Source organism: Podarcis vaucheri, assembly GCF_965113315.1.
Source record: "Podarcis vaucheri genome assembly, chromosome: 4".
Taxonomy (NCBI): domain Eukaryota; kingdom Metazoa; phylum Chordata; class Lepidosauria; order Squamata; family Lacertidae; genus Podarcis; species Podarcis vaucheri.
Window position 1 is genome coordinate 96816131 of NC_138762.1, and position 24640 is coordinate 96840770.

General features: G+C 42.5%; 1 protein-coding gene and 1 pseudogene across 3 annotated transcripts in view; both read left to right on the plus strand.

Annotated features, from left to right (window-relative positions):
- GPC6 (glypican 6) overlaps positions 1–24640 on the plus strand; it is an 826581-nt gene that overhangs the window by 148736 nt on the left and 653205 nt on the right. The gene's annotated exons all lie outside the window — the stretch shown is intronic.
- LOC309530266 (large ribosomal subunit protein eL27 pseudogene) lies at positions 8444–8825 on the plus strand (annotated as a pseudogene). The gene has a single exon. The product of its transcript is annotated as a large ribosomal subunit protein eL27 pseudogene (transcript).

Here is a 24640-nt window from a genome sequence, read left to right on the forward strand (position 1 = left end):
GCCGTCTCAACGATTGTTTCATTGCCCTCAGAACATTACGGCCCACACCATATAGGCAATATAGGGAATGCATACATTATCTTAGTTGTTACCGCTCTACCCAACCATCTTCTACCATCAGCAGCGGAGCAAGGGGGTGTTGTGGGGGGCGGTCTGCCCCAGGTGTCACCAGTGAGGGGGGTGACAAAATGCCGGGCAGCACTCACTGAGGGGACCGCAGTTCACCCAAGCCACGTGTGTCTCCTGGGAGAGACGTGGTGGCTTTGGTGCATGCATGCTCTGCACTGCCCAAACGGTCCACCCACCGCCTCCCCCTCAGCTATAGGGCGACTGGGTGGGAGGAGGCAGGCAGATTCCTCAGAGGCCCCATGGAGCATCCTGCCCTGGCTGGCCCCGCCCCACCCTGGGCCCTGCCCCAGCTGCCCAATTGGCTTGCTCCACCACTGCCTCATCACTTCTCATGCAACCACAGTCCTTGAAAACACATCTATTTTTTACTGTATGCACCGTATATTTCGCTCAATAGGACACACTTTTTCCCCTTCAAAAATGAAGGGGAAATGTGTGTGTGTCCTATGGAGCGAAGACGCCATAGCCCCGTGACCCTCTCCCGGCTGGAGAGGTGACACGCGGCTATGGCAGGAGCCTCTACAGCCCCGTGTCACCTCTGCAGCCGGGAGAGCGCGTGCGGGGCTAAAGAAGCCATAGCCCCGCAACCCTCTCCCGGCTGGAGAGGTGACGCGCGGCCATGGCAGGAGCCTGTCCGCTGCGCCTTTCCGCTGCTCCCTGACCTGCTCTTTGGGGCTGGTGGTGGGCTTCCCCCGCCCCAAAGAGCAGGTCGAAAGGAACCTGAAGCCTGGAGAGCAAGAGGGGTCAGTGCACACCGACCCCCCCTCTCACTCTCCAGGCTTCCAAGGTAGCCGCCTGAACGCACCTTGAGTGGCACCTTGTTTTAGAGCGGGAAAACAAGAGGGGGAAAGTTCTCCCCCTCTCTGTACAGCACCTCCTGCCGCTTCACTGAAGGGGCGCTGGGCAGAGAGGGGGAGATATTTTTTTTCTTGTTCTCCCCCCTCTAAAACAAAGTGCGTCCCATTGTCCGGTGCATCCTATGGTGCGAAAAATACGGTATTTGCATTGCGTGACCTTGGGCAATTTACTCTCTGTCAGACTCACCTTCTTGACAAGGTGATTCTGAGATGCCAGGTATGTCACCTAGAGGTAGGGGTGTATGAAGTTAGCAAGGCCTGTTCTGACCCACATTCGTCTTGGTCAACACTGTTTTCATTCTGCTGCAGTTTGGCTTCCACTCTAAACTATGCTATCCATCTCATGGTTTGCTGTAGCTGAATTCAACACAATCAAACCATTATGTTGTCATAGCATAATTCCACAGCATTAATTTCAATGCAAAGGAAAGTTCAGAATAATGTTATGTATCATTTGTAGACTGAGGAAGGGAAAAACAAATAGAGAATACCAATTGTATTACCTAATTTCCATTCCTGAGCACAAACGAATATGCAAATTTCTGCTTCTGTTTCTGCTTGGAATGGAATTTTCGGCATTCCTTTTTGAGCTCCTTGAAGGAAGGGAGGTTCTAAATGCAATAGATACAGTGGTACCTCAGGTTACATATGCTTCAGGTTACATACGCTTCAGGTTACAGACTCCGCTAACCCATAAATAGTGCTTCAGGTTAAGAACTTTGCTTTAGGTTTAGAACAGAAATTGTGTGGCGGCGGCATGGTGGTAGGGGGAGGCCCCATTAGCTAAAGTGGTGTTTCAGGTTAAGAACAGTTTCAGGTTAAGTATGGACTTCCAGAACGAATTAAGTACTTAACCTGAGGTACCACTGTAAATATATAATGATGCTAAAAGCCTTCCCACTGAAAGAAAGCAAGGCAGAAATCCTACTGGGCACACACAGCAGCTCTTTTGATCCTAGACTTAATTTCTTTTCTGCCCTTCCAAATGATTTGAGTGGTTTACAACACTGAACATTGAACCCAATTAAACTCCACAATGAAAACTGATGATGACAGTGGCAAAAGATTGCACACATAGCCAGGCGGCCAAAACTACAAACAAGATTAGTGGTAATCAACTTAATTTGTGAATGGCTTGCAACAGTGTTTACTGTAAAATACTTCCAGAAAGGTAACAGAGGTGGTCATCTGTGCACTTCAATTTTATGGCAATCACAATGAATGCTCAGTCTATCTGAGACTTTCCTTATTCCTCCATTACCTTTAACAGGGTCTCTCCCTTGACCTTAATGGATGGGTGAGTTCATAGGGGAAGAAGAACTTTTTAAGCTATGCAGGTTCCAGGCTGTTAAAGAGCTTTTATAAGCTAATAACAGTATCTGAAATGGGACCCTAAAGGACATTGGCAGTCAGTACAAATTGCCACAAAACTGGTTGAATATACACCTGCCTTCTAAGTCCTGCCAGGAGCCAAACTGCGGCACTTCGTATCAACCACAGTTTCCAAACCACCTTCAAGGATAACCCAAGACAGAATGTGTCGCAGTGGTTGTCATTGCATGCCAAAGGATCTGAACAAATCTGCCTCTTTCAGATGACTTTTAAAAGGGATTAGATTATTTAATGGATTATAATTAAAGTCTGCTAGTCATGATGGCTGGATGTTGGTTCCAGCATGCCTTTGACTAATCTCATCTGTTTATGAGCTCTGGTCAGGCACTGGAGGGAATGTTGGACTTTATTGTCTTCTGGGTTGATTCAGAAGATCACTTATGTTCTCAAAATATTATGTAAGATCCCAAATATGTAGACCCATTAGGAATTTCACAGTATTTTTGGAGTTTGAGTCACAAGTTAAGCATTGCTGCATTTTTTCCCACATTTACTTGGGAGGAAACCTCATAGAATTTGATGGCATTTACTTCTGAGTAAACATTTGCTGTGTTTTAGTCCCATTACCCTCAACAGAAAAGCTGAGTGTTTGCTTCACTTCACTTCCTACCCAACCCCATGAAAATCAGTTGGACTTCAGTGTTGAATTTTAGTTTTTCCTTTTCATCTCTCTAAGTGGTTTTAGGCTTAATTCTCCCCACAATTCCTTCAACAGGAATCAAAAAAGTAAGAAACAAATTTTGTGGTTAATTTGCCACCTGGCAACAACGATCAACAAATAGAAGAAAATGCATGTTTGCTAAGACAAAATGAAGTAGCAAATTAAAAGTATTTGTCTCCCTTTTTCGCTCTTTAAATTTGTTATTAGCTAATCTTGAAGTACAAGGGAAATGGTAAACTCATTGTTCAAGCTCCAGGAGTAATAAAGAGGAGAAAAACAGGTTGATTCATCCATGGCCATCTCTTGCGGTGCTTATGAGGGTTCATTCACTCGTGGATATTGCTTGTCGAGCTCAATGTCGTTGATTTTCAGTGTAATATATTTTTGCCTTTTTCATCCATGCTATTTGATAACAAGGGTGTGCGATCTACAGAGGGAGATAAACAAAGTTGTAGGCTACTGTGCTTATCACAAAAAAATTAGCTGGTGGCACTATGGTCTAAATCTCAGGGCCTAGGACTTGCCGATCAGAAGGTCGGCGGTTCGAGTCCCCGTGACGGGGTGAACTCCCGTTGCTCGGTCCCTGCTCCTGCCTGTGGAAATGGCTATTTGGGAAGCTCTATTCTAGGTGAAAGGGATGTGGGTGGCGTTGTGGGTTAAACCACAGAGCCTAGGACTTGCTGATCAGAAGGTCGGCGGTTTGAATCCCCGCGACGGGGTGAGCTCCTGTTGCTCGGTCCCTGCTCCTGCCAACCTAGCAGTTCGAAAGCACATCAAAGTGTAAGTAGATAAATAGGTACTGCTCCGGCGGGAAGGTAAACGGCGTTTCCATGCGCTGCTCTGGTTCGCCAGAAGTGGCTTAGTCATTCTGGCCACATGACCCAGAAGCTGTATGCCGGCTCCCTTGGCCAATAAAGCGAGATGAGTGCCACAACCCCAGAGTCGGTCACGACTGGACTTAATGGTCAGGGGTCCCTTTACCTTTACCTAGAAGTCTATGATTGTCACACAATACTTGTTTACCACCAAGGCTAATATGAACACAGAACAGCTCAGTTACCAGCAGTGCTTTTTTTTCTTTTAAAAAAATGTTTAGGGGTACTCCTATTAAATGCTCACTTCCGTCTGAGACTCAGGAAACACCATGACAGGAAACGAGGCTGCCATCGGGGGTAGCAACAGAACTGACGATTCACTGTGCCAGAGAAAAAACTAAAAAATTTAGTTTGATTCACAAAATGTTTAGGGATATCCGTACCCCTGCGTCCCCCCAGAAAAAAAAGCACAGGTTACCAGTAATGTTCTGGTTCTCTTGGGCCCCTCCTGACAAACTGTTTCTTGAGCATCCATCATGGTTTTGCTTGTGAAAAGCTTATGTGGGAGTTATACAAGGGGTTATACAATGCCTGCCCTTTACTGAGCATTCTTTCCAGTTCATTTGCACGGAGGTTACATGACAGTGAACATTAATCCTGATTTGCTTGCATGGACGTGGCACATCTTCCCAAACCAGTCATTTATCCCGCGCTTTTTAGCTCACTTCCCCTGTTCCTTTCCTAGATACAAAAACTCTGTTTTGTCGTTGCACCAGAGCAGGCTAATCACTTTAGTCGTGAAGCCTGAATTTCCAGTTTGCAACTGAATCCCTCCCGCAAAACATTGACAGTTTGAAGGTCACCCTTGTTAAACTTTTTGTTGTGAGGAATGGTGAAAGTGGGGAGCAGGGACAATGCTCTGCATTTTAAAAAGCCAAAACACCACACAAGGCTGCCTTGGGTGGTTTCAGCCCTATATTTCTTGGGAAAAGGACATGATTCAGTAGGAAAGCCTCTGCTTTGTATACAGAATGTTTCAGGGTCAATCCCCAGCACCTCCAGGCAGGTTTGGGAGAGAATTTCTGTCTGAAATCCTGGAAAGCAGTGGCCTGTCAAACTAGACGATACTGAATTAGATGGGCCAATGGTCTTAAGAAGAGGAGGAGTTTGGATTTGATATCCCACTTCATCACTACCCTAAGGAGTCTCAAAGCGGCTAACATTCTCCTTTCCCTTCCTCCCCCACAACAAACACTCTGTGAGGTAAGTGGGGCTGAGAGACTTCAGAGAAGTGTGACTGGCCCAAGGTCACTCAGCAGCTGCATGTGGAGGAGCGGAGACGCGAACCCGGTTCCCCAGATTACGAGTCTACCGCTCTGAACCACTACACCACACTGGCTCTTATACTCTTAAGCAGTATAATGAATCTTCTTATGTTCCCTTATATCTCTTATGTTCAGGCGTTTATGATTCCACCCCCCCCCCCCCGCATGTTTATTTTTTTAATAAGATATTTATTAAGATTTTTTCATACATTACAATAAAAATGGAAAAATAAAAAGAACAATGCAAAATAAAAACAGTTAAAAACACATTAATTTTCCGTTTCTTATTTTCCAAAAGCTTATTTCCCCGGACCTCCTCATACCTCCCTTTTTTGTATTCCACTTAAATTTATTAGTTCAGCAAATCCTTACCATTAAGCTTTTACCCATTTATAAACCTTTGTTTCATATTCTCTTAAAGCATTACACCTAGAAACCACTTAATTTCTATCCAACATCATTCTAACATTCGTTAATTTTACAATATTTCTGTAAGTAATCTTTAAATTTCTTCCAATCTTCTTCCACCGACTCTTCTTCCTGGTCCCGGATTCTGCCAGTCATTTCTGCCAATTCCATATAGTCTATCACCTTCATCTGCCATTCCTCCAAAGTGGGTAGATCTTGTGTCTTCCAATACTTTGCAATGAGAATTCTTGCAGCTGTTGTAGCATACATGAAAAAAGTTCTATCCTTCTTTAGCACCAATTGGCCGACCATGCCCAGGAGAAAGGCCTTTGGTTTCTTCAAGAAGGTATACTTAAATACCTTTTTCAATTCATTATACATCATTTCCCAGAAGGCCTTAATCCTTGGGCACGTCCACCAAAGGTGAAAGAATGTACCTTCCGTTTCTTTACATTTCCAACATTTGTTATCGGGCAAATGATAGATTTTTGCAAGCTTGACTGGGGTCATGTACCACCTGTATAACATTTTCATAATATTCTCTCTTAGGGCATTACATGCCGTAAAGTTCATACCTGTGGTCCACAACTGTTCCCAGTCAGCAAACATAATATTATGTCCAACGTCTTGTGCCCATTTAATCATAGCAGATTTGACTGTTTCATCCTGAGTATTCCATTTCAACAGCAAGTTATACATTCTTGACAAGTTCTTAGTTTTGGGTCCCCCCCCCCCTGCATGTTTAGTGGGGAAACTTTAGCTACTTGGAGATGCCGCTTGATTTTCTTCTGACTTTTTCACCTTTTGAGGCTTTGCGTGACTTGAGCTCCTAGAGTTTCTTTCTCCTCTCTATGGCCCACCTTTCCTCTATCTCCTGTAGATCAATTTAGCCAATTATCTCAGTTGGATAAGCTCAGTTGGTTAGAGCATGGTGCCAATCATGCCAAGGTCACAGGCTTGATCCCCATATGGGACAGCTGCATATTCCTGCTTTACAGGGGTCTGGCCTTGATGATCCACAGAAGAAGAAGAAGAAGAAGAAGAAGAAGAAGAAGAAGAAGAAGAAGAAGAAGAAGAAGAATAGTAGTAGTAGTAGTAGTTTGGATTTGATATTCCGCTTTATCACTACCCGAAGGAGTCTCAAAGCGGCTAACATTCTCCTTTCCCTTCCTCCCCCACAACAAACACCCTGTGAGGTGAGTGGGGCTGAGAGACTTCAGAGAAGTGTGACTAGCCCAAGGTCACCCACCAGCTGCATGTGGAGGAGTGGGGAAGCGAGCCCGGTTCACCGGGTTACGAGACTACCGCTCTTAACCACTACACCACACTGGCTCCCTTCCAGCTCTACAATGATTCTAAGATCTTGTTCTCTCCTCTATTTTGCCTCAGTTTGAATAAGGATGGACAAATCTGTCTATTTCAATTTAACTTGGTTTCTTTATTGTTCTTTATTGTTCTCTTTATTGTTCTCAAAATCTACAGCACGGGGACTGGAAGAACCATGGAGACCATGCTGAACTATGCTGACATGCCACATTGGTAAACAGAAGCACACCACAAATTTATGCCATTAGAGGACAAACACCATTAGTCCCTCCAGCATGCTGCTCACATCCTGTCTGTGGCACATCAACATTGCTCCAGGCCACATCTTTCTCTTTGCTCCTCCTTTCCTATCAATCATGAGCACATTGGCACAAAGGCAAGCGAGATCCAAACTAGATGTGACATTAATTTTGCGAATCCTATTAACATGCATGTTTTTGTGGTGTTGTTTTTTTAAAATGCAAATGGCAGCTCAAGGCTTTGTTGTTGTTAAAATATTATCCTTCCTTGGCCCAATCCTGATGCTGCTTGCCCCTAGTGGCTATTTACATAGTAATAATAAAAAACAAAGAACCACACACATTAATTTGATTTATGCAACAGACTTTGTGTCTACTTTTGCCCAAAGGCAGAAAGGTCTAAGGTGATTGCATTGTGGCAAGTAAGTACTGTATCGAGGGCCTTGAAAATATACCTCAAAGTGCTACTGCTTACTGAACACGAAAGAAAAGCAAGTGAAACTGGTACTTACTGTTTGTATTTTCATGTCTATAATTCTAGCTAATATTTCATGGGCCTTCAAAGGCTTGACTTCAATGGTCCCAAAGTAACAGTAGCATCCTTTGGTCAAAGTCTGTTGATACCCTGGAGCCACAGGGGCTCTTGAACTGTAAGGACTGTGTCATGTTCTATTTTCTTCCTCAAGCACGTTGGCTAAAATGGTACTCAAATGAACTGTTTCATTCATGTCAAGCTCAAGACTGATTTAAGCAGGAAGGAGCTCTTTCTCTTTTCATTGCCTTGAGTTCTCAAAGGCTTCAAGAGCACTAAGAGAGGACAGCATAGACAATACATCTCATAAGATAGGTCGTGGGCAATGAAGCTAGTTTTTTTTTAAAAAAAAATTGGTTTGATTTTAGACTATGGCTGGAATCCTAACCCACTTACCTGAAAGTAAACCCCATTAGACCCAGTAGGGCGTATTTCTCAATAGACATGGTTACAATCAGGGCTTTTTTATCCAGAACTCAGCAGAATTCAGTTCCAGCACCTCCCAGGGAGACGCCATTGCCATTATAAGAAAACAAGCGAGGTGTTCATGGTGAGTTCCGGCACCTCTTTTTCTAGAATAATAGCACTGCTTTTAAAATGCTGTGTAAATTGCATGTAGGCTGCAATCCCAGAGACGTTTACTTTGGAGTAAGTCTCATCGAGCTCAGTGGGATTTATTTTTGAGTGGACATGTACAAGATTCCGAGCGAGCTCTCTTTCCTCTTCTGGTGTGGGTGCCATCGCCGCTGCAACTCCAAGATGGGCAAGTTTGTGAGACCAGGGAAAGTCGCCTCATCCTGGCTGGGCATTGCTCTGGACACAAAGTTGTTATTGTTAAGAATATTGATGATGGCACCTCTGACTGCCCCTACAGCCACGCTCTGGTGGCTGGCTTTGATTGCTACCCATGCAAGGTGATGGTCAGCATGGGCAAGAAGAAGATCGCCAAACATTCCAAGTCCTTTGTGAAGGTCTCCAATTACAATGACATGATGCCTACCAGGTACTCTGTTGATATTCCCCTTGACAAGACTGTTGTCAACAAGGGTGTCTTTAGACATAAAGCCCGGCGAGAGGCCAAAGTGAATTTGAGGAGAGATACAAGACAGGCAAGAACAAGTGGTTTTTCCAGAAGCTCTGATTCTGAGTGGCATGCATTTGCACCAATCAGTGGCGTAGCGTGGGTTGTCAGCACCCGGGGCAAGGCAAGTAATTTGTGCCCCCTAACCCGTGGATTTGCGCCCCTAACCCATGGATTTGCGCCCCCTAACCCTAACCCCCAGGTGTTGCGCCCGGTGCGGCCGCCCCCCCTGCACCCCCCACGCTACGCCACTGGCACCAATAAATATTATTGTAAAGCGCCCCCCCAAAAAAGATTGCACTGTTCCCATTGAAATCATGACTAGCTTGTTTTCAATTTGACTCATATTCAACTAACTGAAATGGTACAGCCATGGAGCACATTGGATGCATTTATTATATTCCTTTGGTTTGTCAACTGTCAGAAAATTCTCTAGAGGGTTCAGTAATCCCTCACATTGATAACTCTTGGGCAGGGCAGGGCGGGGGAACAATAACTGGTCATCCACCTTTGCAGGATACATTGCCTGGTTACTTCAGTCTCTTTGTATCTCTGCACGTAGTCATTTGTATGCAACTTGCTCTCAGCTGTGGCCTATTTGTTTCGTGGACTCCTAGTGTATCCTGTGGTTCTCTCAGGTGGCTGCCAGCATCTCCCATGGCCAGTTGTCCAGGAACATACAAAGAAAAGGAAATGTTTTTTACCGTCTGCTTTTTATTCAGTATTTACAGAGGGAGGCTATAGTATCCAGCCTCTTGGATAATGGGTGTTGTTCCAAGTGAATCTCCACCCCCATATCTCCCATTTCCTCATTTGTCATATCTATGGGTGCTGCTACGTCCCCTCTGCTTTTGAGGTCTTTGCTTTCCTACTTTCAAGGCTTGCCGGGTTCTGGGAGAGGTGGGGTCTGGAATGCTTTCTAAAGACACTGTGTCTGTCAGCTGTTGCCTCCTTGGTGCTTCCTCTCCCTCCTCCTTCTCTCCCATTATTTCCCAACTTTCCCAGCTCATCTGCCTCTGAGCTGTGACCTCCCTCAAACCCCTGTTGTAATTCTGAACGGTCTCCTTCTTCTCTGGAAGGGTCAGGCTGGGAAGGCGGTCTCCACCATTCCTCCTCTGCCTAGTCCCTGACAGGTGTCTCACTTGATCTGGGCCATGCTAGCATAGCTGCACCAATGTTTCCTTTATTGTGAAATATTGCATAAACTACTGTATATTCATATTCATTATAGTTGCAATAGCCCACAGCTCCATGTGCATATGGGTCCAAATGTACACAGAAAGTGGAACATGACCGGAACCTGGCCTCTCATTGCAGCACTGAGTGGCTCTCTCCTCACATACTACCTGTACACTGTTGCTGAAATTATTGAAAGTGAGAAAATGTTGGTAACATACTAACTGTAGAATCAGAGGCATCAAAATATCAGTTTCTGGGTGACAGCAGGAGGAGATTTGCCCTCATCCACTCCTGCTGTAGGCACCTATTTAGTCACTGCGGCTTTTTGTATGTTCTTATAAACGTAATGAATTCTGCAAGAGACCTAAGGGAAAGTTTTTCAGGCACTGCAAATTACAGTCATAGCTAAAAACATGAAGCTCATTCATAAATTTAGTGCTCATTAATAAAGCTGGTATTACTGTGTTGTCAATTTAAAAAGAAATACAGCAAGTTGACCAATTTCTAGTGGCAACCATATTTTTTAGTAAACAAATTCCTATTTTCTGTATTGTGACTTAACTGTCGTATGTTTGCAGATTTGTTGCATTCATCTAAATGACTGGGAATTGCTTGCAAATAGTGCTAACCCCTATATATCCATTAATTTATTCATTGCTACTGGTGATTGCATTATGTTAGACAAAACAGAGTCGTTTAGCACTCTGGAGAGTTAAACCATGCCTAAATTAAATGGTTTTCTACATTTTCCCCCATTCCAGAAACAGGATGAAATTAATGTCTTATGGTTGTCTAGGTGTTGACTTTTTTCCCTACGATGAAAACAAGTAAGAGTCTTCTACTGCCCTTTAGGTAGCTGAAACGGGAGGTGTTAATTGCTTGCCCAGTGAAGAAAATCCTGAGATTTTAACTCTGCCTTAAATCTTAATTGTGACCTTTATTCTCCAGACCAATATCTTTTATTTCAAAGAGAAGCAGACAAAAATAAGTGTGGGATTCCTTTATCTCTGTTATTGCATTCAGCTTCTATTCTTTGTCATTTTTTTCTCAACATCTATTTTTGCCACACACCCTTTCATGATGTTGCATTTTCATTGATCTTGGTCTGCTCTAAATAGCAGACATAAAGTGCAGCATCATTCAGCATAAGCAGACCTGAGTAGAAAACGCATTCATGCCCTTTTTTCACACCTTCCATTGACTGCCTAACACTAACACTAATCCAGAGATGTATAGAGGTGGTTCAGTATTTGCTAGTGTGAGTCTTGTTTTAAACCAGTGGGTATTGCCCCCTTGATATTGAGGGACGATTTCCAATCATCGTGGGAAAGGGAGGTCACTAACGAGGTTCAATCCTGGGGATTGTCTCACCTTTACTTTGAGTCTATGACGTACAATCAAGCTAGAGCTGTGATCTCCTGGAGACTGAGTGACATTGCCAGACAAGAGGACATAGCCCAGGTAAAACCAGGGATGTTCCTAGGGGACCAGATTTATCGGACCATACCAGCCCCCTACCTTGCAGAAATTCACTATGTGGAATACCGTAGACTTCTTACAGTGGCTAGATTAAATGTCCTTGACTCTGCGATATTGTGGGGAAGGTACAGGGGAGTACCATACGCCCAGAGAACCTGTCATTGTGCCACGGGTGTGGTTGAGTCCACCGAACACATCCTCTTGACTTGCCCTTCTTACACAGAGCTTAGACAAAACTTTATAGACCCACTCCTATGTCAATCTAGCTTCCTATCCGGAGAAAACCAGGTTTTACACTTGCTGAATAACGTCACTAGAGCTATACCTTCCTTGGTGGCCAAATTTCTTTTTTTAGCTTTTAAGCTCCGCAAGACTATAATTGACTGTATTGATATGGGGCTATCTGTTTAGCCCATTTTAGTGTTGGCTAAGTTCTAAAATCTTCCAGGAGCTTTTAACTGTGTACTGACAAATGTACTTTTTTCTGACTGACGGTCGAATAAAAGGTTGATGATGAAGGCCAGTGTGAGTCTTTCCTTGGTGGACAACAGAAAATGTTAGCTGATACCTTGATCAAGATAGCAAACTTTTTATAAATGAATGGAAATGGTTTGTTCAATATTTACAAATAGCTTGTACACAGATAAGAACATTGGCAGGATTATTGTAATAACCTGCAGTTTTATTAGAGTATATATTTAAAGTAGGTGAATAAATGAGCAAATTAAGTTAATTTGCATATGCAGAAGAGATTAAAAATAAATCTAAGAAACTACAGAAAGAGGAGGAAGGAATGATTATAAAATTATTGAAATGTATAAAACTGAAAATCATAAATAAAATAACAGATAAATCCAAAAAAGAAAAGATGTTAGTTTTTGGTCATTTATCAGTCTGGGACAGTAGCAAAAATTCTGGCAAGTGAATACACATCGGCTCTTCAAGCTGTAAATTGTGGTAAATACCTTACAATTAAGATGTGAAGTTTACACATTTTTGTAGACCAATAACAAGGGAAGGATACTTTTGGGAAATTAGGCTCAGTGTCTGTTCATCATTGATAATGTGGTGTTCCTTACGTATCCAGGATGTGGCTTTATTTGCATTGATTTTTAGATTGGACATTTTGTGTGTGTGTGTGGTCAATTTCATGTTTCCTAGTTATACACTATTATGCACTAAGTTTCTCTTATGCGCTGTATATAGGATATATTCTGATATTTGCAACCTAGCTTGATTATTTGTCTGGAATCAACCTTCTTTTACTTATGAGACTGTAGCTGAAAGTAAACAAGAGAATGTTCTAAGTGACAAAGCCTGAAGAACGCGCAACAGATATAGGGTGTTGCAGTCACAGGGGAGGCACTTTATAGAGTATATCAAAGTGTCATTTGAATATTTCATTTGTATTTTTTAGGGCAAGTCAACATTCAGCTTGTACCATATGATTCAGCACAAAAACCTTCCTTTTTTTTGAAATCAGCTATTTTCTGACTTGTCTCCCTTTGCTGTACCCTCTGTAAAATCAAATTAGCTGCTGGATAAATAGCTCCATCTGATTCATTCAAGTTCCAGAATCACTAAAGCCTAAGAATCTTAAGGATCACCTGTTCAAATGGCCTCTCGTTATTAGGCTACAAACTATGCTAAGAAAGAGCATAGCTGCAGTCGGGGCTTTTTTTTCAACTGAAACTCAGTTCCGGCACCTCTCAGGTGGGTGCCATTGCCATTACAAGAGAACGAGTGAGGTGTTTATGGTGGATTCTGACACCTCTTTTTCTAGAAAAATAGCACTGGCTGCAGTGCACATTTCCAAATGCACTGCTGATGATTCCTATTCTCTGAATGCTGCTTCGTTGTTTTCCTCCCATCAAATGAGCCAGCGATGTTCAAATTTTCTAGCTTAACGCAAGAAGGGCTTTCACTCTTGCTAGAAGCTCGGCCTTGCTCTCACCGGTTCTGGAAGGCTCTTATAAAAGAGTTCCGTACGCACAGAGACTTTGCGCCTGCCCATTAGGGGAAATAGGAAGCCCCGAACATATATTTTTTAGATGTCCTTTTTATGTTGAGATTCGTAGGGACACCATTGATCCTTTGCTGAAGAGGCTCGCTGGTCTTTCAGACAAGTCTAAACTAAATTCTCTCCTCTTAGGCAAAGATCACAAGACAACCTGGCTGGTAGCCAGATTCTGTGCCCAGATTTGTAGGCACAGATCATCCTCTGGAATAAAATAGCTTACTAGGGAAATGCCGAAGTCACCTTTTGAGGGTGCCTCAGGGTCAATTTTTATGGTAGCCCAAATCTCAGTTGTATGGGTGTATGTATATAGTTCAATTTTAACTCATGAGCTATTGCTGTAATCTGCTCTGATTGTATATTTTATCTTTATGAATGCTATTTTTATTGTGTTATGCGAGCTGGTCTTTGACCATAATAAATTATCTATCTAGCTTAAGAGAATCCCTGCATATCTGCCGTGGAACCCTACAGACATCTGTTAATAAGTAGATGCCCTTTATTATTGGCAGTGAATAGAATTGTAGAGTTGAAAGGGAATCCTTTGCCCAACGTGGGGCTCCAACCCACAACCCTGAGATTGAGTCTCGTGCTTTACCGACCGAGCTATATAAGTTTCTTGATCGAACCATTTGGAAAAATTGAGATACATTAAATGACTAGACACTCTCCTGAAAACATACAGTAAAGAAATTAATTATTCCGGTGTGTATATATCTCACAAGGCAACCCAGTGGCTAGTCCCTTTGTCTCTCTTCATTTTATTGCAAGGCACGAAACTCAAAATAGTTTCAGTAAGTAGTTTTTCTCACTCACGCAGAGCAAAATGGAGCGGTGGAAGATCTGGCTGCTGCAGTGGGGAAGAGACAACAAAACAATGACTTTTACAATTGAAAACTTTGAGGACTGTGATTTCAGAAGAGCCAGCAAAGCTTTGCCTGTTGTATTTGATCCCACTTTATTGACATGCTTTGGTATCTGTTTAGTATATAGAGACCATTACACAACTGATTGGATACGCTGGGCTGTCAAATAATTTGATTTCACTGGAGCATGGTGTCTACAAATATCGGTTGGGGACAGGTTTATGGGCCCTCCCACGTCTTGGAGGCAGCAGTTGATGGTTTGTGCAAGTTGGCTTCAGGCTTGGAAATGTATTTCTGGTTGTGCTATGCCTTAACAGAAAGAAAGAGGTTTCCATTTTTCTGCCATAAAATGAAAGCAATAATCAATGTACTATACTATAAAATAAATAAGATAGTATTGTAGATATCAATTAAAATTATTACTTTTTTCTTACCTGCACTGATGATAGTCATTGTTTGGATGGGGGGCTTTTAGCCATTTCCGCAGTCACACAATCAATCAATCAATCTGTAGCTGAACTGGGTTCCATGCAGTCACAAAAACAAATGAACTGAAAAAGCCTCAAAAACAAAAATGCAAAATAAATAGCAAAAATAAAAGTGCCAAACTTAATCCATTCCGGAAGTCCGTTTGACTTCTGAAATGTTCGAAAACCAAGGCTCAGTTTCTGATGGGTGCAGGCGCCCCAGAAACAATGGCCAACAGCCGCATCAGCCGTTTGGCTTCTGAATAACGTTCAAAAACCAGAACACTTACTTCTGGGTTTTTGACGTTTGAGAACCAAGGAGTTTGAGAACCAAGGTACCACTGTATGAGGAAATAATAATTAAACAGAAATTCACCCTTAAAAATTACAATAAATAATATCTAAACTATAATCAAGGAAAATAACAGCAAGTCACAGTGCATAAAACAACACAATACAAATTGAGAAGCAAAGACATATAACTTAGAAAATTATTTTAATTTTTTTTTAAATAAATGATGCATTTCCCTGGTTTTCAGTTGAAGTAATTGGGTGGCTACCAAGCACATCAGACTGGTGCACACACTGATTTTCTCCCCTTTATCTTAGAAAATAAACACTTGTGGTGCTATGACCTAGAAGACCAGGGTCTCAATCCTCACTCAGCCATTAATCTCACTGGGGCGACCTTGGGGTTAGTCACTGCCTCTCATCCTAACCTACCTTTACGGTGGTACACCTTGAGCTCGTTGGAGAAAAAAAATGCTACATAAATATACTGAACAGATAAATAAATAACAGTGGGGAGGCTAACCTTTTTGGAGCCAAGGGCCACAGTGACACATGGCCAACACCTCTGAGGGTGCATTTCAAAATTGACAGGGCCAAAGTGGTGTAACAGTTCTAAGGTGATTTTGCAGTTGTGAATTAGGTCCCACGGTTTGAATCTAGATCATGCAGTGTGGCCAAAAGGAGACATAATTTCTGTTCCTAAAGAGCAGTTATGAAACATGTCATTGGGTGGGTGGGGGGGGAGAGAGAGAGAGAGAGAGAGAGAGAGAGAGAGAACACAAGGCACAAGAAAATCATAAATGAAATATAATCTCTAAAAACATCAGGCACCTACACACACCAGACACTTGCAAGTGTCCCGATTTCACAGGGAAAGTCCATTCTGGTTTCTGATTTGATCCCAGACTGTTCCTCTTGAAGGATGTCCCTCTTTTCATCAGAGAAAGATAGGAGAGGATGGAATAGGATGTGTCCTTCTTTTCATTGCATAAATGTTGGAGGGGATTTATTCATGCATGTCCACACACTCAGTATGGTCCCAGGTCCTGAGGGTATATGATAAAGCTGTCTTGTTGAAGCTTAGCTGGTTCAGCAGTGGTCAATCTGTGGAGAGAAAACTGTACACAGGGAGAAGCATACAAACAGGTTTTTAAATTTCTCCTGAATGTTAAGAATAAAAGAGACAGATGTCTCTCGCCAGGGAAGGCATTCCACAAAGGGGAACCAGCCACCCAGAACACCTGTTACAGGGTTATATAAAGGAAACAACAATAACAACAACAACATTTTATTAATTTATGAATTGCCTTTCACATAAGTCTTGGGTCATTTTACAATCATGAAATAAAAACAACCGAAGATAGGCATGAAAGCAAATGAACACCCAAAGGCAAAGACCATATATTTTCTAGCTGGAAAAACTTGTTGAAACAAAAAATGCCTTCTGTTGTTTCCGGAAAGTACAAATAGTGGGTGTTCATCATATAATAATCATTTCAGACCATTATAAGCCTCGGGCAAAAGATTTAAGGGGCCTGGATTAAAATGGCAGATAGATTGTGTGTGATGTTAGCAATTTACTGTTTCTTAGCTTCTGTCTCTCATCTGTAAAACTGGCTTAATCATAATCTCCTTCACAGGGCTGATTTGAAGGTGAGGGAGGGACTGTAAATCTCTTGGCGTACCAAGGCATAAAGCTTGCACCTTGTTATGCATTTGCAAGTCCCACTGAAACCAATGGACCGTAATGTATTGGATTGAAACCATAGCATTCTATAGACACAGTAAAAAGAAGATGGGTGGGCGAGATGCAATTATCCTTTTAAAATATAGGCAAAGCATAGGCGGCGGTAAAATCCACTTAATTTTATGACCAGGGGTGTTTAAGATTTAGCAAGAAGGTTACCTTTCTTTAAACTGGTCATTAGACAAATTTCCAAAGGTAAGCTGGCTCTGAGCATATTAGGCGCTCCCTGAGACTATTGAGTATTTTAGTGTAACAGATCCGAGCAAATGCTGTTTACCTTGCTTAAGATGGGCTCTTGCAGAATCCTAACTGGAGGCTCTTTCAGTGATGTCCTTTAGAAAGAAATCAGTGTGTCATCTGCCAGCTGTTTCTCTGTAAAATGCATTAAGAGTACACAGCTAATTAGGACTGACCTTTTCCAATATTCATCACACCATCGCTTTACCGTGCTGAAACTTTGCTTTCAAGAAGATGCCGAGGATCTTTGCATAAAGGGACCATGACTAGTTTTACATTTTTTCTTTTGTTATGGTAGCTTCAAGAATCTTCCCCGGGTACAGATAAGGTGATTATTTTATGTTGTTGTTCTCATTTCTATTACATGGAATGATGCAGCAAGGTAATGAATGGAACAGCAGAAAGAAGCTTTGTTCGATTGTTTCAACATCCGGCTTCATTCAGCCTAATTCTTGCATAATTTTTTTTTTTAAAAAATCAATTAAATGAGGATGAGGTGGCCTTCCAGATGTTGATGGATTCTGACTCATACCATCTCCACGTCAGCATGGTCCAATACATTGGGGTGATGGGAATTGCGAGTCCAGAAAAATCTAGAATTAAAATAAAAGAGGTTGCTTTTTCAACTTGTAACAAAGGACCAGTTTGGGAGTCACGGAAGCAGAGGGATACGGTAGATTTCTTTGTGATATAGCACAAAGGGACAGCTTATGCGAACAGATAAAGGACCTTGTCAATGCTATTTTTCTAGAAAACGAGGCGGCAGAACTCATAATGAACACCTTCCCTTGTTCTCGTATAACCGCAATGGTGTCCACCTGAGAGGTGCCAGAACTGAGCTCTGGCGAGTTCCAGCTAGAAAAAAAGCCCTTGACCTTCTTAATTTGACAGCCAATATCATATGCTCTCTGGCCCTCTACTGATGTTTCTGTGCTCAGCTGACTTGTTGACCCCAGCCCCTCCTCTTCTCTGAATTTCAACAGAGTTCATTAGCATGAGACCATAGTTCCATGTGGAAACTTGGAGAGAAAGGTACAGGACAGAATTGTTTCCTCCCAAATTTGGCACTGTTATGTCTGTAGGCTCCACAGATAATTGGATGCGTTAGGCAAAAGCAGAGACAACACCTTTGCCGACAAAGGTCCGTATAGTTAAAGCTGTGGTTTTCCCAGTAGTGATGTATGGAAGTGAGAGGTGGACCATAAAGAAGGCTGATCGCCGAAGAATTGATGCTTTTGAATTATGGTGCTGGAGGAGACTCTTGAGAGTCCCATGGACTGCAAGAAGATCAAACCTCTCCATTCTGAAGGAAATCAGCCCTGAGTGCTCACTTGAAGGACAGATCCTGAAGCTGAGGCTCCAGTACTTTGGCCACCTCATGAGAAGAGAAGACTCCCTGGAAAAGACCCTGATGTTGGGAAAGATTGAGGGCACAAGGAGAAGGGGACGACAGAGGACGAGATGGTTGGACAGTGTTCTCAAAGCTACCAGCATGAGTTTGACCAAACTGCGGGAGGCAATGGAAGACAGGAGTGCCTAGCGTGCTGTGGTCCATGGGGTCACGAACAGTCAGACATGACCAAATGACTAAACAACAACAACAACAGCCCAAAGTTCATGCAATGGCACTCTTGTAACTGAAAGCAAGTGAGAATCACTTGTCAAAGATTTACTTCTCCGGGGCGGGGAACCTGTGACTCTCCAGCTCTTGTTGGACTTCAACTCCCATCAACTCTTATCATTGGCCATTTTTTTCTGGAGATGATTGACGTTGGACTCCAACAACATCTGAAGAACCACAGGGCCTCCCACTTAGGGTTTACACATAGACACAGCTGCTTCCTTAGTAAATGCTATGTCTCTTTTTCATGCTAGACAGTTAATGTGCCAGCAATAATCCCATGTGCCCTTAATCATTCATAACCAGACATATCTGATTCTCTGCAGCTAAAAGCTTCCCTATTCATAATTAAGTGATATCAGCCAAAAGAAACTAGCAAAATCTGGAAATGGACAGGATGAAGGCTTGAAGGAAGGTTTAAGTCTGTGTCATTACTGAGGTACGGTAGGTAAGAGTAGCATGGCATGTTGCATCCTGAAAAGTAACATTAATAACAATTGCTCCCTGCCGTGGTTTTCACACAAAATGAAATAAAGATTTTAAATTATGTGAGAAATAAAATAAATAATTAAATCTTTAATGCAGCGGTTCTCAACCTGTGGGTCCCCAGATGTTGTTGGACTACAACTCCCATCACCCCTGAGCTCTGGCCTTGCTAGTTGGGGTGTTGGGAGTTGTAGTTCAACAACATCTGGGGACCCACAGGTTGAGAAAGGCTACTTTAATGGATGGGGTCACACTACAACCTCCCCATTCACCCCCAATGCAAAATGAAATTTGAGGAATACAGAAATTAAATCTGATCTGAAGTAGCCAGGGCCTCCAATATTTCTGATGAAAGAGCCGCCCCACCCCAAGTTCCACAGCAGCTGTGCATGCCATGGGGCATCCCGTACTCGCATCACAGTGGGACATGGATGACACTGTGGTCTAAACCACTCAGCCTCTTGAGCTTGCTGATCAGAAGGTCAGTGGTTCAAACCCATGTGATGGGGTGAGCTCCCGTTGCTCTGTCCCAGCTCCTGCCAACCTAGCAGTTCAAAAGCACACCAGTGCAAGTAGATAAATAGGTACCGCTGCTGCAGGAAGGTAAATGGTATTTCCATGTGCTCTGGTTTCCATCACAGTGTGCCAGAAGCGGTTTAGTCATGCTGGTCACATGACCCAGAAAGCTGTCTGGGGACAAACGCCGTCTCCCTTGGCCTGAAAGAGAGATGAGTGCCGCAACCCCATAGTCACCTTTGGTTAGACTCAACCATCCAGGGGTCCTTTACCTTTCCTTTACTCAGGTCACACGCACAAACCATGGGGTATCTGCACGACACATCAGCACCCTCAGCAGCATGCACAGGTGACTTCAGCACACCCCAGGGCCCCTCAATCATGGGCACTCGTTCTTCTTCCTTGGTGTTTTCACCAGACGCATGCACAACAAGGAAACTAATATGGGAAACTAGTAGAAATAGAGCCAACCTGCTGCTTTCAAAGGCTGTGTGTACAGTGGTACCTCAGGTTACATACGCTTCAGGTTACAGACTCTGCTAACCCAGAAATAGTACCTCGGGTTAAGAACTTTGCTTCAGGTTGAGAACAGAAATCGTGTTCCGGCAGCGCGGCAGCAGCACCATTAGCTAAAGTGGTGCTTCAGGTTAAGAACAGTTCCAGGTTAAGAACGGACCTTCGGAACGAATTAAGTACTTAACCCGAGGTACCACTGTACTCAGAAACAACATGTCCATGGTTCTTGACCATCCCTTAAAACAAAGCTCCAGTTGCAGATGTCTTTCCAACATTTCCTATAAGTATGATTAGGAATTTCTCTCCTCCATCCCTCTTACAAAGACTCTTGTGGGCATCAGGCCACAGAAGTGCATTGATGAGTTCAGTTTCTCTTATTTTTCTTTCCTTTCCAATTGCAGTGGTTTGAAACTGTTCACTCTTAGTGACATTTGCTTTCAATTAAATTGCTTTATATTTGAACTAATAAAAAAAAAAATGTTACTGTCATCTGGGACCCCCACCCCACTAGCAACATCAGTTTTTGCCAAAACAACACAATGCTCTGGAATGAGTTAGGGTTTGGACTGGGTTGTCTTAATTCTGATGAGAGATGAATGAAATGATTGGAAGGCAAAGAGTGCCTTATTGACAGCTGGTGCAGCTCAGCCAAATTCCGTTTACATCAATGGGAGAAAACGCCCTTAAGGAGCCTGAGTAGTTTTCTGAAGCAGTTCCAGTATCTGGTGTAATTTCCGTCATGATGTTAGATGCATTGCATTGGAAAGTACGTATGCAAGAGCTTGGCAGGCTGGGATTTTCTGACTGCTTCTTCTGCGGTATTTTTAAACTGGGGTGGGAAACCTCAGATCTCCATGTCTGGAACTCTGCACTCTCCCCAGGCTACACCTCTTACTGGGTAGACCTTTCTTTTCATCGTTGGCTTATAGAAGAGTATGCATTATCAACTATATTCTGCGCACACTGTTTTACTGGTATGTGTGCATGTTTCTGTGGAGTGTCCTGAGAGTGCATTGAAAGCTGAGTGTCCCAAGCAGGGAGAGGGGATGATATGTGTGTGTGTGATTAATATTTAACACAGCTCCCTAAGCCAGACATATTTTGAATCAAAACTTCCATCTTTCAAGTGCATATGATTCCCACTCACCCTTAAATAAAGTCATTAGCTGTTTGGAATAGAGTCCAAAATCTGGACTGGAATCCAAAATCTTGAGTAATAGATAAAGCATCTATCTGGAAAATGTATGAATAGCAGGAGCCAAAGTACTGAAAATTCATTCCACCTACAGCTCTTTTATTAGTTTCAGCATTTTACATCCAGTTAACATGGTTCTACATATGTGAGGAACAGACTGAAGGAACAGTCCCCTTCTGAGATGTGGCTGTAGAAAGGGTGAACATTTTAACAGCTACCATTACTAAATATTATTTAAAAGCTGTCAGAGCCTTCATTTGCCTTTAGGAGTTGTGACATATGGTCAGAAATGGTTTGAAGATTTATAGTCGTCCCCGCTGGATGGGTTTCAAAACATTCTCTAACAAGATTCGTGTCCCCTTATCCTTGGCAAAAACCTTTCAGAAACTGTGGCGCATATAAGCAAGTAGACAAAGAATGATGAGGCTCAGGTGGTTTAAAAACAGACTTGAAGCAAGGTTGCCTACTCAAAGGAGTGAAACAAGACTGATTAAAGAAATTACAGCTGGGCCAAGATGATTTCTCTCTCTTCTTGCTGCCTGGAAATGTTTCACTATTAGCATCTACAAAAACCACAGAATGCATGTTGTGTTTAATGGGACTTACTCCCTAGTGGGTGTGCTTCAATTCTATTTGCATAGTGCATGCAGGAAAGTATGTAATGTGTATGCAAGCAAGCAAACAGAACTAAAACTGTCCCTTTTCTCCCACACCATACAGCCTGAATTCTGAACGGAGATATGTCAAAGTCTATTAGCATAAAACAGGACAGATTATTCTAATAGCCTTCCTATTGTGGGGAGGATACGTAAATACTGAAGTGTCAAGCATCCATTGTCCCGCATTTTCCAGTGCATTTTCATATCACTTTATGGGGGGGTTGTTGCTCAAGAGTGCCAGAGCTATTTTAGTCGGACAAACTGAATTTGCTGGTATGTGATGGTTGCTATTTTCAGATGGGATTCAATCTGGAAAGGTTTTGGGAGTCTGTCTGTCCCTGTCCCCCTGGCCTGCCAAATCCATATTGTGTTTTTTTTTTGCTTTAAATTGGCCATATTCGGTTATGGTTGTGGCTAGGCTTTGTCTGATGGAGAACCGTTGTTTGAAAGTAATTATATTGCAGTATTTTTTTGTAGTTTCCCCTTTAAGAACTCAAAAAATGCGAAGAATCGCAGCAAAAGTAATAAACACAGCACACATGTTTTGAGATGTTATTATTGTTATTATTGTTATTTTCATTTCTATATTGCTTTATATTTTTAAGGGAGGGAAATCTTAAAGCACTTTACAACCTACATTAAAACAACAAATAAAACAATCCAGAATAAAACCTTACGGAAGAAAGTCGAATATAAAGAATACATTTAAATACAATTAACATTCATTCAAGCATAATTAACAGGAAACTAAAATATTATCCTAAACATTTTTTAAAAAACTCTACAGAGGAGGTCAACTGCAGAATGCATGTTTAGCAGAGCAAAGATAACAAAAAAAAATTATCTTAAACATTTGAAAAGAAAGCATTACTAAGTGAAGTCAAATATAAAAGGCACATTTGAAACAGCATAACTGGTAAAAGAATAAAATGTTCTCATAAGCATAGAACATATCTGCTGCTGTAGTTATGGGCCAATTACACCTGGAAGCAAGTCCAATGGAACTTCTGTGTAAACATGTATAGTTTTGACCTGTGAAAAGAACATGGAAGGAATTTTTTTAGTAGGAATCCCCTTAGGACCAAAGTTTTTTTTGGGGGGGAAACCCCTGACCATTAGGTCCAGTCATGGCTGACTCTGGGGTTGCAGCACTCATCTCGCTTTATTGGCCGAGGGAGCTGGCGTACAGCTTCCGGTCATGTGGCCAGCATCACCCCGTCCCGGGGATTTAAACCACCAACCTTCTGATCGGCAAGTCCTAGGCTCTGTGGTTTAACCCACAGCACCACCCATGTCCCTAGGACCAAAGTAAGTACCCTAATAAATGGACACGGGTGGCACTGTGGTCTAAACCCTGAGCCTCTTGGGCTTGCCTATTTGAAGGTCGGCGGTTTGAATCCCCACTATGGGGTGAGCTCCCATTGCTCAGTCCCAGCTCCTGCCAACCTAGCTGATTGAAAGCACGAAGCACGTCAAAGTGCAAGTAGATAAATAGGTACAGCTCTGGTGGGAAGGTAAATGGCGTTTCCGTGCACTGCTCTGGTTTACCAGAAGCGGCTTAGTCATGCTGGCCACATGACCCGGAAGTTGTCTGCTTACAAACGCCGGCTCCCTCAGCCTGTAGAGCAAGATGAGCGCTGCAACCCCAGAGTCGTCCATGACTAGACCTAACGGTCAGGGGTACCTTTACCTTTAAGTACCCTAATGGGACCCCCATTAGGAGGCTAACATCATACTGCCACATAGAAGGCAATTTGATGGAAAAAAGTACAAGTACAAGGGCGAAATATGAATGTGTACATGGATTGAAAGAATGCCAACCATAACGATTCTCAACCATGGTCTGAATATGTGGCAAAAACCTAAATTTCTTTCCCCTTGCTAGAGAGATTGCAAAAGTAGTTGGTTAGTACAATCTTTCACAGCTATGCCCGCAGAAATTAAATGTAAAACTGATATCTATGAATATGGAGAGATCTCTGATCTCCAAATGTTAATGTTTCAGTAAGACATGAGTAAAGACTACACACACACGGTCGTACCTTAGAACTCGAATGCCTTAGCTCCCAAACAAATCGACTCCTGAACATTCGAAACCTGGAAGTGAGTGTTCCAGTTTTTGAACGATTTTTGGAACCCGAACATTTGTCATGGCTTCCATGGCTTCCAATTGGCTGCAAGAGCTTCCTGCAGCCAATCAGAAGCCACCCTTTGATTTTCGAATGTTTTGGAAGTCGAACAGAGTTCCAGAATGGATTCCGTTCAACTTGCAAGGTACAACTGTATATTATTCTACTATTTTCCATACCAAGATGTATTACAAATGTAATATGGATTAAGGCATAAATGTAAATTACTGCCTCACCCTTCAAACAGTAATTCAGGTTTCAGATTACATTTTCTTTAAAGCACAATATAGTCAGAATATAGGACTAAATTTTGCATGAGTCAGGGTGCTTTTAGGCTTGAGCAGAATAAAATCTTCCAGTTTTAGCTGCCTTGGTTAAAATGTGTCCTCTTTTAGAATAAGAAAATAATGCAGAAGCATAATCCTCAATCATATGTTCAAAGGCAACTTCAAGTTATAAATCACACAGCT